General features: G+C 36.6%; 1 protein-coding gene across 3 annotated transcripts in view; it reads right to left on the reverse strand.

The window, feature by feature from the left end:
- The window catches only part of SEMA3A (semaphorin 3A), a 279,577-nt gene that overhangs the window by 67,713 nt on the left and 187,849 nt on the right, over nt 1-24,015 (reverse strand). The gene's annotated exons all lie outside the window — the stretch shown is intronic.

Genomic DNA, 24,015 nt, shown 5'->3' on the forward strand with positions numbered 1-24,015 from the left:
AATCCATTTTCTAGCGACTATTATTTTCTGAAATGTACCACCACTGTAGATTAGTACATAACATGATGATAAAATTCTGCTTTTCCTAGCCTGAGTATTAGTGACCTACTATTTTATACACATCCTGAAATTCAATTTCAACTGCATCAGGAAAGCATTATTATTATTATTATTACTATTATTATTATTACTACTACTACTACTATTCAGTACCTTGCGATGAAACTTTTAAAATATACAGGTTGAGAGCAAATCATAGGGGAATATAAACCAAGATTAAAAAGGGCCTCAGTCAACACGAAGTCACATGAAGGTAAATAAATCCAAAGCAATGGTCTTTTCAGTACATTTAATTGCTTTAATTTTAACTGGGGGAACAAATCTGCCAATCAATTTGAATAGTATGTTTATCTTACATTTTCCACTGAGAATAAAACCAGGAGAATAGATGCTTTTGGCACAGAAGTCTTCAACATTCACAGAAGACTTGTGAAGAGCTCAGCAAAACCTGGGCTTTCCATTTCCCACCTGCACCATGGTTAATTTGCACTGACACCTAATTAAGTCATGGAGCCCCAAAGAGAAGAGATTGACCTCCACCTTGGAAGCAGCATCCTCCTTGGCAACCTGCCTCCCTATATTTCTCATCCATACTGAACCCAGGCATGTGCCAGGCTAGTGACCAAACACATTTCTAATTGGTGTTATTTTAAACGCACATGATTCTCTAAGTCACAGGCTACAGATTTTATTACAGGCCTGTTCAATTACATCACACAAGGACACATCTCTGTGTATTTTTTACATATTTTCAAAAGAATGTGAGATGGATTTCACATTTCCTTCCATTCATGGAAGAGAAAGACAAAGGGAAAATGAACTTTTGGGTGAGTAGACATCTATGGCTTACTGCACTGTAAGATAAAAAGGTTGGACACAGTTTCGTGAAGTTTGATCCCAGAATTCAAGCTCAGTCTCCTAGGGCATGTTCTTGTACATGCAGCCTGCCTGATTATGTTTATACAGTCATCTTGTAACTGTAGTATCTGACACAGTATTACATTTCTCTCTTTCCTGCTGTCTTTCTTTCTGGTTCTTAATAATCCAGACACATTCCTCACTTCTCTCCAGTTTTCCGACTTTGCTCATTCTAATCAGAGATGAATAAATAATCCAACAGAAAAAACATTTCTGGAATTCTGCTGTAGGGTCCCTATCTAGATCTTGCACAATAAATAAAAGCAGTAAATTGATGAGAATACTAAACCTCAACTGCAATAATAGAAGATGGCACTAATGCTACAAGCTATTGTTGAAAAATGATTTTATCAATCTATGTTTTCTTGGCACTTCTTCTTAGTAGATGTAATTGCTCAACCTGCACACCAATGGTATCTGATAAGGCTACAGAGTCAGTGGCATGACAGTTAAAGCAGAATATATTCCCAAAATAATCCCATGTGTCATTGTAAGACAAATAGGAAACAGATGTAGAAAGTGATTTGGTGTAGGGAGGATCTGATTTTGACTGTATTCTTCTGGTTTATGTCACTGTAACTCTACTGATATTGGTGTGTAGGGGGCAAGAACAAGTGGAGACCCAGGTCAGCGTAAGTCAGAGATCTACCCTTCTCTTTCTGTTTGTGGAATAAAACATTTGAAATAAGAGCCTGAAAGGGAAATCCCACAGTGCTTTCACATTTCAGTTAAAAAGCAATGAAGAGACACGTACTACAAGTTTCCAAATTTATGGGTGAGTAATAATGACAATAAATACATCAGCGTTAAGTGCCAAACAAATGTATCATGGTTAGTCTGAGGCCCCAAGCAGCTCTGATAAACATAATGTAAGAAGTCTAACCTGTCACAAACAGGGCAACTTGCCCAAACAGTTTTTTGGGTGCTGAAATCAAACTACCTCTATCTACAAACCAACAGAACAGACAGGATACAGAGGAATAAACTCTTTTCTACATACCACCTGCCATTTTAAAAGCCTAGGAAGCAATAGGACTTGTGATAGGTATTTGAACCCACTAGTCACTTGTCTGCAGCATTCCCACCCAAATTTAATCAGTCTTCCTGGAGACAGCAAAGAACAAGGCCTTGCTCAGAGATTTAAGGGGTCTTTGGACAATGTGAGTGTGGCCCTCTTTTGCACAGTACCGACAAGAGCTGTTAGATGGAAAGAATGCACATTGTTTTCAGAAAAATTTTGATCAGCTAATAATTTTGCTTCTTCTTGGGTTTTGCAGTTAATTGAATACAAAGAATGGGGCTGCAGTGAGTCAGCAAATGCCTGAGACATAGACAGCAAAGCTCCTTCTGTATTAAACAAATGCTCAACATTGCAAAGTTTTATGAGGGCTATTACAGAATAAAGGACAGGAATTCATGACAAAGCAAGATTGCTAAGTGGAAGAAAACTTTCTAGAAATGCAAAAAGAAGAAAGAAAAACAAAATTCAAAGAAAGGCCGTTGTAACTCAACAATTAGTCCAATTTATTGTCTAAACCCTTTCATTAGTTGCACTGGCAGCCCAAAAGGACATTGCAATGTACTTCAAACCTTTTTTACAGACCCTTGTAGCTAAAAGCCTTGCTGTAGCATGTTTTATGGGTTATTAAACACTAAGTTTATATCTCATTGATGCTTCTTTATAATCCATAGTAAAACCACTGAAAATGAGATTGTTTAGGCCTTGAAATTCCACAAACCCATAAAGACAACAACTGACTGCTGGCTCATGGTATGACATGAATTGTTTCACCTAGTAAATGTCTTGCATGGTAGGAGATAATGCTTCTGGATCCTTAAAACACATGTTTTCCTGAAGCAGATAGTGTGATAGATAGCAAGATTTAGCCAAAAAGAACTACAGTTCAATCTTGGAAACAAAGGATGAAATTGTTGTGATTCCCGATGATCTGCCACTTCCAGGCCCCAGAGACTTGCTTTCAAACAGCTGAAATAAGACTGAAATAATGTGTCATATCATGACACTAAGTGGTGACAAGACATTGCTATCTGACTAGACATTTCACATCTTGTTATTGAATAGCTCCAGTCAGCCAGTGAGCCAATAAAACATAACGCTATATATACATAAACATAACAACTCTATACCTATTTATACAGATATATATATATATTTATACCCAGTATGATAACTTCTTAAACAACATTTTTGTACGTCTGCCTGTACCTAGCCCATCCAGTACTGTCTTAACATAATGAAGAAAAGGGAGATGGAAACTTAAATTAGCTGTTACTGGTTAATATGCATTTTGTTTCCCAGTTTAGTAATACTGCCTTGCAGGTGAACATGTGGCCAGTGAGGAGGCACTAACCTACCATCCTAAGTCTGGACAGTGCTGACTGCTGAATTTCAGGGGGATTTCTTTCCTGAAACTTTTCTGGCAAATCTCACTGAAATTATCCCAGAACTGCAGAGCCTAATGTAGGGAAACCACTGCTGGTCAATAATGAATAAATGCAGTGCAAGCAAATGAACTGAAGAGACTTTGTTGATGGACTGTGTACTGCTACTATGGAGTTACTACAGGTTTAAAATATTAGGCATGGAATGACAGCAGTGAAGCTCCCCAGCCATTCTAGTGCAATGGAATGAACCCATATCCTTTACTCTCGTAACCCCCAAACCATAAATAGAAAGGACCATGTCTCCAGGGTATCTTTCAGGGACAAACTGATTTCCACAAGAAACTGCTGAACAAAGAATGGTCCAGAAACATGCAATGTGCCAAGAGCCTTAGGAACTATCACAACCTTTGCTAATTAAAAAGGTAGAGTTGGCCATAGCTGTGAGAATTTTTGATGTTGACATTGCCCTTGCTATTTACACAGGCTCTGTTGCACTATGATGAAGTATTTTATAAAACAAACTGATCAAGAAAAAAATCACCAAAAAAGAAAAACCCCAAAAGTAACACCCCTGATCCAAAACCCCAGAAAAAATAGCTCCAAAAGATTTCCAAAGTGCCTGGAGTATAACAATGCATCCATTGTGCACTGGAGGACATTAAAGCCAGTGGCAATGTCTCAACTGAGTAAGAAGTTGCTGGCATGGAAATATTTTTTTCTCTGTATATTCAGTATTAGAAAGTACAAAAGGCAAATCTGCACTTCCCACTCTAGGGAAAAACTTTCAGACTTGTTAAGGTTTGGATTTATCCACTCTACACAGAGGCATTAGCTGGGGTGGCTGAATTTGCTGCCCAGGTCACAGCAGAAGGCTACAGCTTCCTCTGAATGAGGAGCCAGAGCAGTTCAGAACTGCAGTTCTCAAGGGCAAAAATCTCATCATTGACCACAGAGGAGCTTTCATACAAATTTAGGTCTGAGCTAAGAATCTTTATGAAATTAACACTGCAGAGTCAGCTGATTGGAGACATCTGACTTTGCAAAATAGAAATTTGATGATTTTACATTTTGGGTTGTTTTTTTTCCTTTTTTTTCTTTTTCTTCTCCTGCCCTCCAATATATTAATATCAGTGAATTTTTGATTCTCCTCTTGCCCATACAACTTTCTGTGCACACATTTTATAACTACATCAAGGCTAATTCAGAGAGTCTTTTGAGTAAATTTCACTCTGTGAGAATTGATTTATTTATGAATTATGTTACTTTTCAAGAATAATTTTAAGTGAAACAACTGTACAGGATATGGCTATGTTGTTATTGTTATTATATTTCCTATTTCACACTTAATCTATTGAGTCATGAAAACTGTTAAATATGAAGACTTTGGTTTCAGGTTTGGGAATCATGCTGTTACAGAACTTTTAATGAGAAACTTTTATTAAATTTATCCCCATGGAATGCTTTATTTTTAAAAAAGTGCAAGTGCAAATAAATATAATGTGAGAAATTATGCAAAAAATACAAGTATTAAATCAAATGTAAATGTTAAGGCAAGTGGTAACCATTAGGGAAATAGGTGAAAAGTGATTGAAGCAATAATGTAGCTGCTCTAAATCATTAATTATTAGAAGAAAGAAAAAAAAGAAAAAAGGGGAAAAAAAAGAAAAAAAGAAAAAAAAAAAAGTGCACACAGTGGGCTTCTGACATTTTAGTCTTCACACTCCCTGTAAACCAGGCTATAGGGTTTTACCTGCACACATCTGGAGGACACTGGGCTCTGCAACACCTTTATTACATTTTGTTTTTCCAACATGAGGCTTAGCAGAATTGAGTTATGAAAATCAGTTTTAAAATCCCATGGGAAATCACTCTAAGTGACAGACCTTTAGTGAAATGGTGCTTCCAAAGAAAGGACTCCAGCTTCTGTAGGACCTGGAACTGAAACTATCTGTGCTGCACTGTGCTGAAGGGCACAGAGAAGGAACTTTGTTGAGGAGCATTTACCTGCAAAACTGATCACGAGCTATGGAGATCTGCCCACCTCTCTGTGTCCCTCAGGCAGTTTACTCAGTTTCCTGATCACCCCAAGACCTCTCAAACAGTCTCTGCATTAATCTGTGTTGTCTTCTTCAGACCCATGAGCTATTCTTTCCTCTGTACTTCTAGATATTCATTGATATTTTAGTGCCTGAAAATCTTTTGCTATCAAGATAAAAGAGCTGTTGCAATGATGACCAGCTCCATGCTTCATTTCTGTAGATTAATTAAAATAAAACTGGGCTCTTGGTTTCTGTTTCTTCTTTTATCCCTATACATCACTTCTACTGGAAAGTTTTCCTAACTTCTGATCTTCACAATGTGCCTTAAAATGCAGCAGACAATTCTGGAAAGCACAAGTTTTGAAAAACCTGACTCCCTAGGTTGAATTTGGACAACTCAACCCTCTCAATAGCTGTCTTTCAGTCAATTATCAAACACTCCACATTACTTTGCTTTCCTCTGAAATTAAATCTATCAGTATTTATTAAATTACCATACACCTTTGCAAAAAGGGAAATGTTTTCATTCTATCTATCTATCTATCTATCTATCTATCTATCTATCTATCTATCATCTCTCTCTCTCTCTCTCTCTCTCTCTCTGTCTCTCTAATTATAATCCAATGAATTTAATGAAAGGGAAAATAGCCAACTGGGCTGTTCAGGAACAGCTGGTTCAAGCTATTCATTATTCCTAGCTCACGATCAGTAAGTGCTTCTGCTTCTGATTGGGAGAGAAACCAAGTGTCAGTGTCAAATGGTGAAGACTTGTTCACACCTGAACATACCAGTCTGCATACTAATATTGGTATTTATATGAATAATAGCCTCTTCAAATCACTGTGCAACATATGTCAATAAAAGTAGGGCAGGCACAGTCAAACTGAGCAGCTGTTCAAAAAAGATATGTATGTTTGTGAACTTCCTTTTGAAATATTTCACAAACTAAATTCACCAGACTTACCTGACTTCCATGCTACAGCTTTTTGGGGTTGGTTTTGTTTTTCCTTGATAATGTCATTTCCCTATTTGCACCAATTTTATTTTTTTATTTTCCTATTTGCACCAAGACAAGTGTTTTGGATAATACGTTCTAATTCTACAACAAATAAATGAGCAGACATGAGTTTCATTGTAGTGTTATTATACTATTTATTGCTTTAGAAATTCTTGCAAGCATGGAGTGATTAGAAAAAAGAAAACAACTCAAAACAAACCAAACACACAGTTAACATGAATGACATGTTAACCTTGACTGATTAGTAAAGACACCAAAAATGTCATCCCAATGGCATACCAGACACTAGATACCATCAAGGATATTGAACAACTCTCAGAGGACACTGAGAATTAGAATGCCTTTGTATTGCAACTTTCTGGGTTGTCAAGTGTAATACATCACCTAAGATGACTGTCTGGCTCATATAGGATGACCTCTGGAAATATAACCACCATACAATGACTGTCTGTTCTAGTCAAGTTATTAAGTGGTCTGCATATGTAAGAAATAAGATATACAAACCTAAAACCAGTACATGTAAGTGAACTACATAACCTACAAGTCTCCATTCTTTAAGTGTTCTTATTCTTACCCCCAACATATTTTCCATTAAAAACATTTGGAACAGATTCTAATTGCTTTAGCAGATTCTACTATTATGTTAAATAAATTATTGGGCCATACTCTATTAAATGATTGTACAAGTTTTCTATGGTTATTTTTAGCATTCAAGCCACTTCTTTCCCCCTTTGTCTTCTGGATTTCCTGTATGTTATTAGACTGTGGTGAGGTCAGGCATCAGAGGAAATAACAGCAGTGCTGACTCCTAGACCCAATGTTTTATGAATTACTGAGCATCAGTGATGTAATGGCAATAAATCTAACCCAGCCTCAGTCTTGTGTCCTGTTGTAAATAAATGAAGTTAGCAAAGGTGTTATTTTATTCAAGAGCCTTCCTGATGGGAAAAAATGTTTCCCCCAGGGGATTGTTTGTAAAATTGCTTCTGTAATTAGGGTGCTGTTTAACAAGAAAAAGGTTCTCCAGCTTTCCTGGGGAACTTTCTGAGTCAAGGCTATCTTATTTACAACACAAAAACAACTGCAAATTGGGGAAGCAGCATAAAGAAAGGACTTAGTCAAGTGGCGTTAACATATAAGCATATGGCCAAGATTTTCTAATTTCCCAAGTGATTTTGCACACTCACAAGTTGGGCACCCAATTTAAAACTTGCTCAAGGGCTCTGATTTTCAGCGAATACCTTCTTGGGGAATTTAAAATTCTGATACTTGGAGCTGTTAGTCACTTCTGAAAATGAAGGCATATGTCTGCACTTCTTTTTATCCTATCTGCCTTTTAATTCCCAGGAAGAAGTCTCTAATATGAACACATGACCTAAATTAAAGGCTTCAAAAATCTGACTCTAAATGAGTGACAGAATAAGGAAAATGCCTGGAAAAATGTACTTAATTCTTTCTCCCTAAAATAAGACCTTGTGAGCATACTTTCAGAGAATCTGTGCAAGTAACAAAGGGGCAGAGAAGTACACTACAGCAACTACTGCAACAACTATTAAGCTTTTTTTTTTTTTTTTGTCTCTAAGATAATGCAATCTATTTGCAGCATTTCGTGCAGAGGTGCTGATGAAGTGTCAGATCTAGACCAGGGTTTGATGCATACACAGATTTTTAAAAAGACATAAACAAAGTCTGAAATACAGAAGCTGAAATTCTGACCCTTTGGGCAATTTTGCTTTTCCTGAGGCAAAGCTTAGATCTGAAATCTCTGCAATAAGCACTTCTCTTTCCTCTTTGTTCCCTCCTGGTGCTTTCAGTGTTACAGCACCCAGCCTTTCTGCAGCCTCATTTCATTTTTCTTCATTAGCAAGTAAAAATATCGTCAAATTTTAATAACCAGTATTGCATTAGAGAACAATGCATTTGAAAAGGTAACTTCTATTGTGCACATGGAGACATAACTAACAGTAGACATAATTATAACCTCTCTCTGTGACAAGTTGCAATTATTCCTCATGGCACTGTGTCTAAGAGCAATGCATTTCTCACACTGGTTGCAGGGGGGTTTTATTAAAAAAGTCAAGAATGTTTGATATTCTTTTCCCAGTGCAACAAAAACTTCACTGACACAGTAACCGATGGATTTAAGTGGTTTTGATTCAGGGTGACTGAAAAATGTACATTAAAATTCACTTCTTTATTCACTATCTTTCCTGTCTTTCTAGCACTTGAGAATCCCCAGAAGAGGAGAGAGTCAGTGACACCGGCAAGAAGATTTGATACACTCAGCTCCTATGTCTATATATGTATATTCATAAATAAGAAAGCACAGTGTCAGCAGGGCTAATCAGCATCCAACCAGGTAACTCAATTACTGATATTTGTATTTTTGCAGAAGAAATGAAGCCTTTCATTTAACAGAACTTTGGCTCAAAATCCTGGCTCATCATAAAGCATGGTGTAGTATAGTACAGTACAGTTTAGTGTGGTTCAGTACTGCATAATATAGATTGACTTTGTTGATTAAAACAAACTGACAAGTACACCAGTATTTTGGGGGTTTTTTTGGTTGAGGTTTTTTGGGGGGCTTTTTTTGTTTTTTGACAAAGCAACCTGGCATTTGGATTACTTCATTTTTCACCCCCCACCACCAGATCACAGACACAGTGAGGACTGGTTGTGGTCATGAACTGAGTTATGCAGGACCTGTGCTCTGCACAGGGTTAAGTACCACAGCACTAAACACCACAGACTGGTGCCATCCCAGATGTGCTGTGATCCCTGAGACTTTCATGGGTCTCTTCTCTGGCCCTGAAGTCCCAGAAAGATTCCCTTTGAGTTCAGTGAACGCCAGAGGAATCTTTCTTATATCCTTTGCCATGTTTACATGTTAACTTGAGGTCATGGCAAATCCTTCCAAGTGACTATGAATTAAAACAGTTGTTCTCCATCACCATCAATTTAAAAGATTTGAACTGATGAATATACTATTTCTAAACCTGTATCGGTACCACCACCCTTCTGCTTTTTGTCATCATTAAAGTAATGGCAATAAACACTGAAAAGAAAAATCATATGTGTTCTTAATCCATACCAATTACTTGTTTTACAATCCAAGTTTCATTTGCATTTATTCAGATAAATGTTAAATGTTTAGCTGCATTTAGCTGTTCATCTTTGAAATGTATAATTACACACAAACACATACATCCACAAACAAAAATAATAAGACCTGAAATATTAATCATCTCACCTGCTGTGCCAAATCACCCTTTTAATTTATTATTCATGAGCAAAGGCACCTTTAGACAATGATCTGGGTTCTCTCCTCAGCAACACTGGTGCAACCCGAGTGTAAGCCAACAGAACTAAAGAACAAAGTCAGCTTTGGAGATTATCAAGAAGAACAAGTATCAGAAGGATCCATATGTTTTTTGCATATTCACAACATAGGTGTAACTTTTAAATGATTTGGTTGCTTCTTGTCTTAGTTTTACAACTAGACTTACCCTAACTTAGCCCTGGATCTGGAAATTTTGAACCTAATTGGCAGGTGGAAAACACATGCCTTTGTATTTATTTAATAAAATCTTCTCAGACCATCTGCAAGATAATGCTGCTCAGTTTTCTATCACCTTGGATGTAAACATTTCAACAGGAGAAGGTGTTTGTGCTGTTTGAGGCACCTTCTGAACTCTGCTAAGCTTATCTTCTCTTTAGAGACAAAACTTTGTTTTACCTCAGATTTGAACACTGATTACAGGCCCCTGAGAAATAGGAGATAGTTTTTGAAACATTGTCAGCCATAATTGGTTCCTGAAATGCAAGTCCCTTGAAGGGGAAGAACTCAGAGACACAGCCTGGAAGGAAAAGTGACTGAAAACCTGGAAGGTGCTGGAGATCCTTTGTAAGGAAAGTCTCACAGGGCCAGAAAGGTCCACTGGGGCCACACTGTACATTTAGAGGTGCACAGAAAATGTCTGGGAATGAAGTGCATCTTTTCCCTTCTTTTCCTTTTGTATGAAGGCATTAAAATTAACACTAATGGAATTTGAAATATAATAGCCCAGCTGTCTTCCTGTTTCAGGAGGTGTTAGTGAGAGCAGAGAAGTTAAACTGCAAGATTGGCATTTTATTCTCATATCAATAACTATCTTCCCCAAAAGCCATTCAGTCCAGGGCACTCTCCTCTCATGTTTCAGTGTTTCTATTCAGCTAGAATAGACCAAAACAACTTGTGCACTTTATGCAAGGCTGTGTTCTTGGTTTCCTTCTGTACCTTTTCACAGAAAGCAATTCTAGAAACACTAGTGCAGTATATATTTTATAGATCAAATTCAAGGTCCTAAAGTTGCAATTATTTTTAATTTTTTAATTCTTTTATTTTTTTTTTTAATAATGTCAATGCCCAGTAACAGTCAGAAAACGCAAACTTCACATACAGAGTTTTTAGGAATGAAATAAAGAACAAAACCAACAGTGTCGTTATGCCTTTTTAAATGCATGACACTCCTGCATTTAGAGTACTGCATGAAGTTACAGTCCTATAACTCAGAAAACACACCCATTAAAGGAAATAGGAAGAAAAGAAGAGTATTCTCAGGTTTTTTTTCTAAAATGAGAAACTGGCAGGCAGAAGGTTTAAAATAAAATAAAGGGATGTTCCTCTCATGTTGCAATTTGTAGGGCTTGGGATGCTGTGGATACTTAAAAGATATATGAGCTCAAGAAATGCCAGTACTAATTTATCAAAACCAAGTCATTGAAAAGCACTGAACACAGAGATTCCATCCTTGGTTCAGGAAATCCCTGAACAACCAGTGCTGGAGCCTGGGAGACGATATCACTAAGCACTGCTGCCTGCTCGCCGCTCTTTCTCCTCTGCTGACATTCATTATGGGACCTGGTGAGAACCAAGGTCCTGGGCTAAATGAGCCTTTGCTCTGAACAGATTGGACTGTTCTTATGAAATGAGGCAGAGAGAAATTAGGTAATTTAGCCAGGAAATCTATGCCAAAGCAAAAAGCTAATGTTCTAGTTCCTGAGCCTTGTCCAGTGCCATAAACAAAAGTATATAGTCCTGCCTCAAATCCCAGTCAAGCGAATGGCAACGGAGCTTACTCAGCACATGCAAAGCTATGCACAATGTGCCAAGCAAAATTGGTAAGGATCACTTGTGATGGGGAGAGTACATCAGCTTTTGTGCCCAGTTAGCCTTTAGTCTTCCTGTGATTCCCAAGGAATATCTCTGTTGGGTTCCCCATGCATGGACAAATTGCCATATGCAAATTGCCGCTTGTATTCTATTCACTGGAGTTTTACAAGAACTAGCAGCGGAAGCAAAAAAATCCTTCTCACAAATTTCCCACTCTAACTTAATTAACCAAACTATCATATAAACAAAGATTTCAAAGAAATAAGCCATTTAGCTTAGAATAAAGATCAGATAATGCATAAAACAATATTCCATAGAGACAATTTTTTTTTTTCACTGACTTCTATGATTCATATACAGCCAGTGGAGATTCACGTGACAATATTATTCTAAATGTTACCATCACTTCCAACGCTTATTAAAATAATCTAATCTATTCAAACATATTGTAGGGAAGAAGAGCTGATATGTAATTATCTCCTTCCCTAAACTGTTCTTTGATTTGGTTTCAGGGTTCAAGGATCCACCCAGTTTTTGTGTTAATAGCCAGCACTGATGTCACTGAGAGAAACAGAACGGAAGATAGAGGTGGAGGTTGAATCTGAAGATAAATTTAATAAAAACATTAGAAACCACTGGATAAGAAAAGCAAACAAACATCCAACAAGTCCACCTCTGGTTCCATAACTTCCTTGCTTCTTGATGTATCATAATATCCTTCCTTTCCCTTTTTAATCATGCAAGCTAACAGCTGTCTTTTTAAACATTTTTAGACTCAACTTCAAGTGCCTCACTCGATACCATATGTCACACATTTCCTCTCTTTTTTTTTGTGAAATGGCTTCAGATAGAATGTTTTAACCTTATTTTTCTGCTGTCTGGATTTTGTCTGTTGGTATTCAGAAGCCTCTTTCTATCTCAAATGCCATTCATTTTAAGTCGTCTCATCAAATTTTGGTCACAGGTTTTAAATTCTGCACTGTTAATCTTCTTAACCAATATAAGAAGTTAAAAACTCATTTATTACAAATTGCACTATGATGAGACTACTCACTTACAGAGCAGCTGAAGTAGAAGATTATTGGTAGAAAATTAATAACTGTAAGTTGCAAACAGAAAATGAAGTAACAATAACAGGATGCAAAATAGACCAGGCTTGCTTACAATGGCAATATGCTTTCTTCTTTCTGCTGCTGTCCCACCTTTCCAGTATCTACCTCGCCATCACATTAGTCTTTAGCTATTTAAACGATATTCAGCATGGGGATTTGATCTATGTCTTAGGTGACAATGTCTATGCAAGAACTCCAAAGATTTCTAGTAGATTTACATGTAAAGAGTGTGAACTTTAAAATCTAAGTTTGATGGAATACCCAAGTCCGTGTTGTTTTCCAACGGGTGGTGTGGATTGTTTTAAGAGGGACAATAATTTGCCTCAAGTCTTGTAGAATTAAATTGTAACTGAAATTTTGTACTGCTTCCTGAGTTCCTGGATTCAATATGCATAATTTTATTTCTTCTAGTTCAGAGAAATATAAATCAATATCCAGGAACTTTTTCTGAAATGCACTGCTTCTGAGTGCCTGCCTCATTTTATTTTGTTTTATTTTTTTTATTTAATGGCTGTGAACATCTCAGGTGCTATGGTAGATGTGAAGGAAAAGCACTATTTCTGAAGATGTAGAATTCTCTACATTGCCTAAGGATAAGGCTGGATGAATATATGAACTGAGTATGTTTTAGGTGAATTAAATAAGGTAAAATTATTTCTACACTCTGAAGTAAGTTGTAATCTAAGTCTGTTGGGAATAAATTGCCTTAACATCAGGAAAGAGCAAAATCTGGAACATCTCCAATCCTTCAACATACTTCCCTGCTGCCATGTATTCATCTTTCTCACTGTCTTTTTCTCTCCATTTCATGACCTGTGTTCTCTGGTACTATAAGCAACCCCAAATCTCTCTCCTTTTGCTGTTCATAGTGTCCTGTCTGTGATGCTGCCTATGGAGAGCCTATAAAACTCAAAACTAAGTTGTTCTTTTGAAGCATCTAAATGCTGAAACTTGTCAGTGTCAGTTTTACTTCACATATATGAGCAATCTCCCTGAAAACATTGAAATAATTTACTCAAGTTCCTTCTGAATGAGGTTTTGAGACTGCTTTTTATAAAAGCACTTTACTGGACACTTAACTGCATAGGTAATTAATGCTCTAATTTGGCATTGGCACACAAAGCCTAATGCTTGCTCCACAGAAAACAAAACTAGTTAGTGATGACAGTGCATCAGAGATTGCTTTAAAAGCAACTTTAAAAACAAACATGCAGTTTTCATATTGTCTCCAACTGTTTACTGAAATATCTTGAGAAAATATTGCAATCTCTTTTTAATGAAATAATCTCAAATTTTAGCTATGACAAATTCAGTATTATGTTTTATTCCCTCACCTATGCAATCAGAGTGGTAGCTATTTATGCCTTGTCTTACATCTCATCTCACCTCTTACCAGATGGCTACATTTAAAATCTTCCTTACATCAAGCATGAACCTTCAAATCCAACCAGTCTTAACAAACTGGCTTCTACTACAACATCATTTCTGCTTTTTAGGTGAAGACTTTGGGTGTAGTTGCAGCTGCTGCTGCATTTTATCACACACATTTTTTGGAAACTTACTTTAGTCTTGTGAGGCTGGAGGAGACCAAGTGATTTAGAAGCAGCAGTCCCATAAAGGAAAAAAGCAGCCAGGGAAGCTTGGGCAACTCACCACAGCTATTTAACCACTGCCCCAGTTTAATACTTGTAGTAATTGAAATCCTAGTTGCCCCAAAGTATATTGCCTTTATCTCTTTGAGAAGTTTTAGAATGGTTAATTCTGGATTTTTTTCTAACCATACTGCTTACTGCTCAGACAAACAAAAAAGAAAATAAATTCTAGGTGTAAGTTTAAAAAACACCCCTCTTCTTTTTCTATTTCTATCAAAGAAATAATTCTGGACTGAGAATTAATTCCTCTTATTCAAATCTTATCAGTGGGTCCCTGCTTCATATTGGTAAGATGCCAGGCTTTTTGTAAGCAACTGAAATCTTCTGCCTTCTTTATGTTCTTCTATTATCTGTTTTAAAGTATTTCCTTATTTATTATCTTTAATACCCCATGAAATACACTAATTGTAAAAATAATATCTAAGTCATTAAGTGTTATCTAAACTACTTGCTACAATGTCAGCTAAAAGAAAATGCATCTTTAAGGGATTCTCTATCATCCTTCTAAAAAAAAAAAAAAAAAAAGAGCACATATTTTCCTTTATTTTCTTCTAGCCCTCTCTTAAAGACTTTTATTTTGTGATTCTGATATGTGACTGTTTTTATAACGTCAGAAAAGTACCTTGAGTTTAAAAATTTATTGTGCTATAATCTTTGTACAGCAAGATTTAGCATTTCTGCATTAACCATCCTTTACACTGTAGTCTTACTATCTCCCTTCGAAGTAATCCTTTCTACAGAGGGTCATGGCTTTTCACTGTCTCTATGAAAACACATTTGCACAAAGAAATAAAAGCCAAATTCACAAACCTACAAATGACAAGCAGAAAGAGCTTGTATTCCAGCTTGCTTTCCTGCAAAATCCTTTGAAAGGCTAAACAGCCTTTTCATGGCAAGCACTAATCTGCAGACTTGTATCCCTATGTTTGAATGTAATGAGATTCCAGTAAACACATGCACTCTGTGTCGACACAGTGAGCTCAGTTTAAGAGCAGCTTATTTTCAGCTACTTTCAGGCAGCTAAGACCAGATCTGAAATTCTACTTTAACTGAAATGCGAATGTCTGTGCAGGGATTTGCACTGAATGCTTGAGACTTTCATAAGTTTCCTCATGGACAAGGCTAAAGTCATGCAGAGAGCTCTTTCACAATCAAAGCTTCCACTTTGCTGTCCAAACTCTCATTTTTTAAGTTTCTTTTCTTGACTGAGGTTAAACAAAGTTAAGTTTATCCATTAATTCTCTTTTTATCCCCACCAGTCTTTAAGAAAATATGTAAATCTTGTACTTAAGTTTGAATCATTTACTATTATAATATACCTGTTGCTAGAATGTGGCTTTTTCTACACTAAATAGCAGTAATTTTATTCAAGGCCAGGCTAAATGGGAATCTGAGCAACTTGGTCCAATGGAAGGGGTTTGGAAGGGTTTGGGTTGGAAGGGGTCTTAAATATCATCTGTTTCCAACCTCCATGCCAACCCAAACCATTCTATGATAAATTATGCCCAATCTTTCCATATTCTAAGTTCAGTATAAGTTTCACAGATTTTTAGTTAGGAATCAAAATTAATGGTCTAGACTATATTCTACAGACTTCAAGGGCTTTGTTCTTCGATAAGTATTCCAGAAAAAGATCCTTGGTACAGTAACAGTAAGTTGATGAAGACTTACTTTTTCATTACTCCCACACTTAAATAATGAAATGAGATCCCTGTTTCTTATAACAAAAGATGATGAAATGCATAAACAGAAAGGTTTGTTAAAACAGAATAAAATAAATTGTTTTTCAGAGTAAATGAAGTTAAGCACTTCAACCAGTTATAATTAAATTAAATATGCCACCATGACTATTGTTGATATACCACCTTCATGACCACTGACGCTTAGCCAAACAGAAAATGAAACTTGGATCAAGTAAAGGGAAAAAACAACAGTGCTATTGCTCTGTAGTTTTCTGCTGTTTGACACATGGTTTGTATTGTAGGTGCACGAATATCCTTTATGAAACCCTTTGCAAGTTTGTAAATAAACACTGGCTACACAGAGTAATGTTGATTTATACAAATGGCAAATGCTTTCAAGGTTTTATGCTGGTTCCATATTTCAAACAATCTGGGAGTATAGATGAAATGATCAGAGTCACTACTTTGAAAAAGTAATCAATACCATTTGTTTTTCTGATTACACACTTACTGGTTCTTAATTTAAAAAAAACAAAACCAACAACAAAAACTTGCTCATACCTCAGGGTAAAAGAACTCACTGGAAGATAATTTTCCTCTCTTACACTGTTTGTTTTCTAATTCCCCTCCTCTCTTACACTGTTTGTTTTCTAATCCCCCTTCAAAAACTGTCTCCAGGCTTGGAATCAGACTGAATCAATCAGTATATTTTTACTGTGCCTTAGAGGTAGAATTCTATATTATCTGAGAAGCTACAGCACAGAGAACTGACCAATTCTATGAGAATCTGAGTATTAAGACTTTTTTTTTCACCACTACATATGATAACTTCATGTAGGCTTGGCCCATAAGTGTGCAGAGGGGCATCTAAAGATTATCTGGTGGACAAATAGTTCCAGCAGTTCTAGTTACCTTCTCTGGGGACTCCTTTTGGCCCAGGGACACAGGACCATTTTCACATGACAATGACTGAAGCTTCAACTTTTAAGAAATCTGAATTGCAGAGAGCAAAAGCAATTAAGGCCCAAGGATTTGCCCTGGGCAGAAGCCTGAGTACTAGAGAAGAACCCCTAACACTCATCCTCAACCAAAATGTGCAGCAGTTTTCTGTATCACTGATAAGAAGGTGCCACCACTAATTTAATTATCCCACTGGTATAAAAAAAGCCCTTACCAGAACAAGAAAAAACACAGACTTCTATCACAAATTCTTCATGTTTCCTTTCCTGCTGCTAATATTTTCCGAGCTGTGTTGTCAGTAGAGCTTATTTGCAGCACAATGCATAATTCTTTTTTATTTCTTTTCTGTTTCATCAGAAGACATAATTAGGCAAAACATTTAAAGAGTAAACTTAAGGTATGTTAATAATATTGACTGGAGGAAAGCCAATGTTTCAGCAGAACAGCAGAGATCTGAACTTTACATCCTCTTGCTTACATATGAAAAGGTCTCAGATGAAGGATCTATTTATCTAGTGAATTCTTTCTCTTTAAACAAAGAATAAAAAAGCAGAATGTATTGCTTTATTTGTATTTGTCACTGCCAGTTTACATAATGCTAGGAAATTATTTTTTAAGTCAAAATCTGTCACTGATGTAGCCCATGTCATATTTCTACTTTAAGAGGTGGCAAAAAATGTTTATATCCACATCAAGCCACTTGCTCAACTTTTCTGGTGTGGTTTATATTAAATACAGAAGAAGGCAACAACTCAGTAATCCCTGAAAGCATCCTTGCGATGAGTCAGACTGAGCTGTTAGCAAAATTCAAGTAATTTGGTACCAGGTTTTAACTCCATGTAGCAGCAGAGGTGTGAAAAAGACTAAGTGAATTTTAATATTTCTCTCGTAAGAGCGTTGCTACTTGATCTTTGCACTTATGCAGCACACGGAACATCACTGTGATAATTTTGACATTCCATTTCTCTTCATCCGTCTTGTCACTGTTCTTTTTAACATGCATCAGCCTTATTCTACATATAAGAACAACCAAGATTGTTTTATACTTAATAGCAAATGGATACATCTTCAAGTTCTCTGACCAATTATATTATACATTTATATGCCTGATATTCTGCACATACAATAATTACTACGAGGCTGATATTTAATTTACTTACTTAATTTTATTGTGAAAGCATATTTGAAGCCATGTTACTGAAGGATTCCTCCAAGGTAACCATTTAACAGCTAAGTAACCTTTAATTACTTGCCATAATGATACACATCTACGACAGATATTGTTATACTGTGACATCTGAGCACTTTAACCTAAAGGTAGTTATTAGCACTCCCATGCAAGATTCATCATGGATCATATTTCATTAATGGAGAGTATTGTGTTCTCATCTGATTATGTACATGAAAGCATTTATTAACATATCTCCCTGAGTGTGACCATGTTGCAGCTTGGAGGAATCCATAGATTTTCATAAATCAGGACGCATTTCTTGACTAAATTATATACAATCATACAGGAGAGAAATTGTACGACAGTTCTTCTGGACCTATCTGATACAAACACTAAATAGGAAATTGCTTAGGGATAGACAACGTGTACAATTACGATTAGCAGTGCAATATTTGAAACTGAAATAATTAAAATGCAAACTAATGCGGCACTGCAAGAATCACTAGTTGTGATTTATATCACCACAGGTGAGAATACAGTCCAGACTTGTAGATGGCTGCAAATGTACACAAATTAAAATAGATTAGATGACATAGCAAGCCATCGCCAGTTCTAACAGGCGTGAATTTATCATGATAACATTTATTTATTCTGCACAATACTTCTTTTTAGCTAAGTTTTCCAATGGTGACTGTTTTTTTCATCCAAATGTTTCTCACATTATTTTCCAACTCACTGAGCCACAGAAAAAAAAAATTAATAACAAAGCTTTCTTCTGGGAAAAAAATAAAAATAACCATATGTGAATTGTCTACAGCAAATAACACAGAAGCTGAAGAGAAAGCAAAAGCAGGCATTAACTAGTCTTTCCTTGAGTTCCCAAGAAATGTTGCAAAGTTACTCACCCTTTTCCAATGAAATGAGTTACTTAGGAAATAACTAATTTACTCCAAGTCCACAGAGGCATGAAAGAGTCAGAGGCATGTATTCCATCTGAGTCAGGTCATACTCATGAAATTATTTTTCTTTCATGAACAAGGGAGAGCTGAAGGAAGGAGCAGAAGGGCACAGAACACTTCCCTCACAGGAACGGTATTTGAGGGAAGATGCAGAGATTCTATATGGTTTGTGCTCAGGAGCTCCAAGAGAAGCCGGCACAGTTCCAGACTTACCAAGTGCCATAAACAGAAAACAAGTTGTTACAGGATATGTAAGCTGGAACTCAGCATGAATGGAAGAGTAAACAATTTTTTTTCGAAGTGACTTCCAGTGGGTTTATTCTTAGATTTTGAGAGCAGAAAGAGTTGCCACAATCACTTACTCTGATTTCCAGCATCACACAAGGCATATGGGACAAGCACAAATATTTAAAACACTGCCTGTTTCAGTACTATTCTTAATCTCCCACAGCATTTCAGCAGTAAATTGGTTAACTCTTCATGGCAGAAGATATATGGACTAATGCAAAAGGGAAATAATTATTTATGTCTATACACTGCTTTTTTGTCTGTTATTTTTAGGTAATTCTATGCACAGTCCCATGCTCCTTCTGTGCACAAAATACAGTGTCTGTCTAAGCCATGACCTGTTCCTTAAACTGCATTTTCTTCCTGCTGACAGGTAGTATTGCAGCAATCAAGCATACATTCCTATATCTGGTGTCTATACTTACAAGAGTATTGCTTAAGGAAGGATGGAGGATTTTTTCCTCTTTTAAGACTTTTGAGATCTTGAAATAACTACCTCTTAGTTTATTTGTGTCTTCTTATGCCAGCAAAACAGACAATGCAAAAAGGATGAATGGTTGGATGTATACTGGCAAAGAAACATATTCTTTATACTTTGTAAGGGTGTTTAGCAAAGTTACAAAGTGCACAGTGAGTAAATTCTATCTGCTCTTGTTTTGCAGAGATCATTCCTCTTCCAGCCATCTTCTCTGTGTGTCTGGTATATATGGGATTAATTTTTATTCACTTTTTTAATGTGATTCAGTAATTTTTTTTCCTTAGGAAGGAAAGTACTAATTACTAGCCAAAAAAGTACTATTTTCTTACTGAACTATGGTGCAGTGGAATGCTATGATTTGAATGAATTTAGATGACAACAAATTTAAAACAGTCCTTGTGTAACAGGGTAGAGAAGCGACTCAGTTTCAAAATCTTTTAAAGGTAAGAAAGCATCTGGAAAGTATTATGAAAGCTTTTCTTTATATCAGCATGAGTCTGTACATAAAAGTGAGGATGGTCAAGATAGCAGGAGAACATTTATTTCCTGTTCCACCAGGCAACTGGAAATACCTGTGTCCTGCTGTTTACTCACAGAAATAGCAGCTTCACCTGTAGTTGCTTTGCTTCTTATTAAAAAAGAGATGAGATTTAATCATTGTGGAGAAGCCACTTTTGTCATGCTGACTGCAGCTGCTGATGAAAGAAAGAGATGTCTAAGGGGCTTGAAAGAACACCAAAAAAAGCCTTCCATTGTAGAAAGTGACTTTTTCTTTCCTGAATCTGTTCGAAAGCTTCTACATCCATGAGTGTTCTCAATTTGGGGAAATTCCCCCTCTTCTGGAAATTCTGAATCAGTGACAGTCTTGTGGTCAGAAGCAACATCAGGAAGAGGTTTTGAAGAGATCAGGCATGAACTTCTCCATCACTGCTGAGCAGCCTGTGCCATGGCCATACACAGCCTCCCTGGGCCCTTCCTGGGCCTAACTGCAGGCCAGTCACCATGCCAGTGTATCATTAAACTCATATAATATGAACAAGCAGGAAATATGAATATTAGGTTGGTCTGAAAGCATGGGAAAAGGCAGTGCTTTCAGACTCATATGTCTCTGTGAGTTAAATATACCCACAGATTTTAAAAAATGCCTGAAAGGCACTTCACAGCATGCCAGCTGTCATAAAATTTTAGGCAAAGATCAGTGAAATTAGTTCACCAATAAGGCCTTAGTTAGATTCTCTTGTCTGAGTATTTAATATAACTGGCTGGTTTGCTGTTCAGCATTTCACAGCACTGTGGTCTGTATGTGGAGCATCACCCACAGCTATAACCTGCTGCATTGTGACCTTGGCTGTTTAAAGATTATTTGACAAGATGCTGGTACTGAGCTACAAACACAATGCAGTCACTTCCTTCAGTGGCAGAAATCACATTTACGATTCTTCTTCATGAGGTCAGCCCCTGTCAACTGGAGCCTTGTGACGTGAATCCCAAAATGAATAATGCTGCTTTGATGCTGATATGTCTAAACCTGAGCTTGGTTACTCTTTCTTTCAGTTTTGTTTCCTCCTATGCCTCTAAATCAAGAAATAATTCTATTTATAAGTCATTTCCTCAATTAAATCAGCCTATACTATAAGCTAGCCTTCCACTGTTTTTATTACATTGGTTTCCCAACAGATGGTGGTTTGTTATTTTATTTTTTTCTCCCCCACGTTGGTCAAGAGATCAAAGGATTCAGCCATACTTGTCTTTTGTTTCAGGAGGTGTGTGGATGAAATTTTGCATATGCTGCATGACTGTGAAGTTGGGTTAATGTTTTCAATTGTTACTCTAACAAGAGGCAAATGCTGAACTTCTGTGTTACTAGAAACATTATAGGCTCTGTTGATGAGCCAACATAATATTCCCACCCAGAAAATTGGATCGACATCTTAATGCGACTGCCATACCTCTTAAAAGTACAATCTATGTCTGTAATGAATTAGTAAAACTGTATTATCTCATGGTAAAATAAGGTAACCATGTGTCAGTGGTAATATTTACATTATGGGAATAAATAATTCATCATAACATCCTTTAACTGATAGGAGAAATAATGAACATCCAAAGGCAAACAGTGGGTGTATTTTCAGCTCCTCTGGTAGTCATTGCTAAAATTAATTTCTTTAAAGTAGTCACAAAATTCTGAGTAATCCTGCTAACAATGCTAGAAATTAATGTGGTTTTTTTTTTCCTGTGACTATAAAAATGAAAAGTGCACCTCAGTTTTAGCTACCCCAGTATAACTCATAGGGAACTCCACCGAAGACAAATAGTTCTAGAAAAAAAACACCCCATACTTTAAAAGAATAAATTAAACCCAGATCCTTAGAGGGTCTTTAACTTGAATCACTCATTATCTCAGCATATTCAAAGTTACCCGTGGTTTTAAGACATGGACTCACAAGGCAAGACATCACATGTGGTGTAAGTGAAAGTCCACCCAGCGCACATGTGCACACTCCACTCTGCAAATTTACTTCCATGGAGGTCTCTCTCTATCTCAGCCTTTTTTTTTCTCCCCTCCAGCAACATAAACAAAACTTTTCCCACAGTTCTGAGACTTATTCCTTTGAACCTAATGAATATGTCGACTGGCTTTGGTTTCTTATTCATGGAAGCCATTCAGCTGTGGCACACTGTATACAGTTCTCCACTGTAATCAACCAGCATTGCTCAGCCACCAAGGGCGAAAGCCATGCAGGCTGAGGGAACAATGGTCTCCTCAGTTATCTCACTGGAAGCATGGTAGGGCTTAGATTCATCTCATTAGGAGGCTGGAGGTTCAAATTTGACATTATTACTCACACTGGACTCTTTTTGCACTGGGAAACATAAAAAAAAAAAAATAATTCTATATTAACAATTACTTTGTTAAAGTGGTTTTTTCCAACAGTGCAGGACAAGATGCAGCATCTTGCCAGTTCCCAGCTTCCTTTTGTGCCACTGCATACCTGTAGAGATCAGACCAGATCCACGGAAACACTGACACTGTCTCCAGACCATAGCCCTACTAGTTCTTCCTCATCTCAGGGTTTATTTATTTCAATTAAAACTAAACTGCAGAATGCTGGAATATCACATGCAGAGTGACTTCCACTTAAATTTTCTTTAGATGATCTGTATAAAGTAATATTAAATTAATATGGTTCTGGAGTTCGTTTTTTGGTTTGGTTTGGTTTGGTTTGGCTTGGTTTCTTAAGAATAAACTGAGAGGTCTGCCATAGCAATTTGGATATATTTATCAAGTCCTAAACAAAAGTTAGTTGCTGAATAGCTGAAATTATCAGACTTGAATAGTGATTACGGTTTCATTAGTGGTTTCTGCTGTGCAACAAATCGCCCTTGCAGTTGCAAATTCCATGTCTTTGTTCTGTTTCTCATCATATCTTATACCTCTCCTCAGTATGACTTACTAAAGAACCTTGCTTCCATTTTACCCTCAGCCATGTAGTCTGAGGAATAAAGGTGAAGAAATAAAATAGCCACCACACTGTTTTCACTTGTGTTAGTCTAAAACCTGATTTCATTTCCTGCATGTAAATGTTCAACTTGTAAATCTCAGAGTGAGCCTCAGACATAATTACTGACTTTGTCACTTTAGACATAAATATATTCCAAATTGCTTAGGTGTAATTATGAAATATGCAAGGGCAGGACTGGATGCATTAAATGACAGCTGAAAACCTACAATGTTCATATTTCCTGTCAGTGATTAAAGCATGACCCCTTTGCTAAATACTATACTTCCAAAATGGTATTTGTACTGCATCTGAATTTTAAGATACTGAGCCACATCCTTTGCATACTTATGATTTGGAAGACCCCTGTTCTTACAAATACACCTTTAAATAGGTAAATGGAAGGTCAAAAGGATCAAAAGTTGTCAAGCATTCAGCTGTCATAAAGGCACATCCTCTTTAATTGAATATATCAGGGTAAAAAAACTGAATATGAATGTATATGAATGAATATACCAGTAGCTACATATTTAATTTATCATACTTTCATTGTGTTTTTTACATTACCAGTTTAGCATGCATTATAATTTTTATTAGGAAATGGATTCTTATTTTGATAA

Source organism: Zosterops lateralis (genome assembly GCF_965231275.1).
Source record: "Zosterops lateralis genome assembly, chromosome: 4".
Lineage (NCBI taxonomy): Eukaryota > Metazoa > Chordata > Aves > Passeriformes > Zosteropidae > Zosterops > Zosterops lateralis.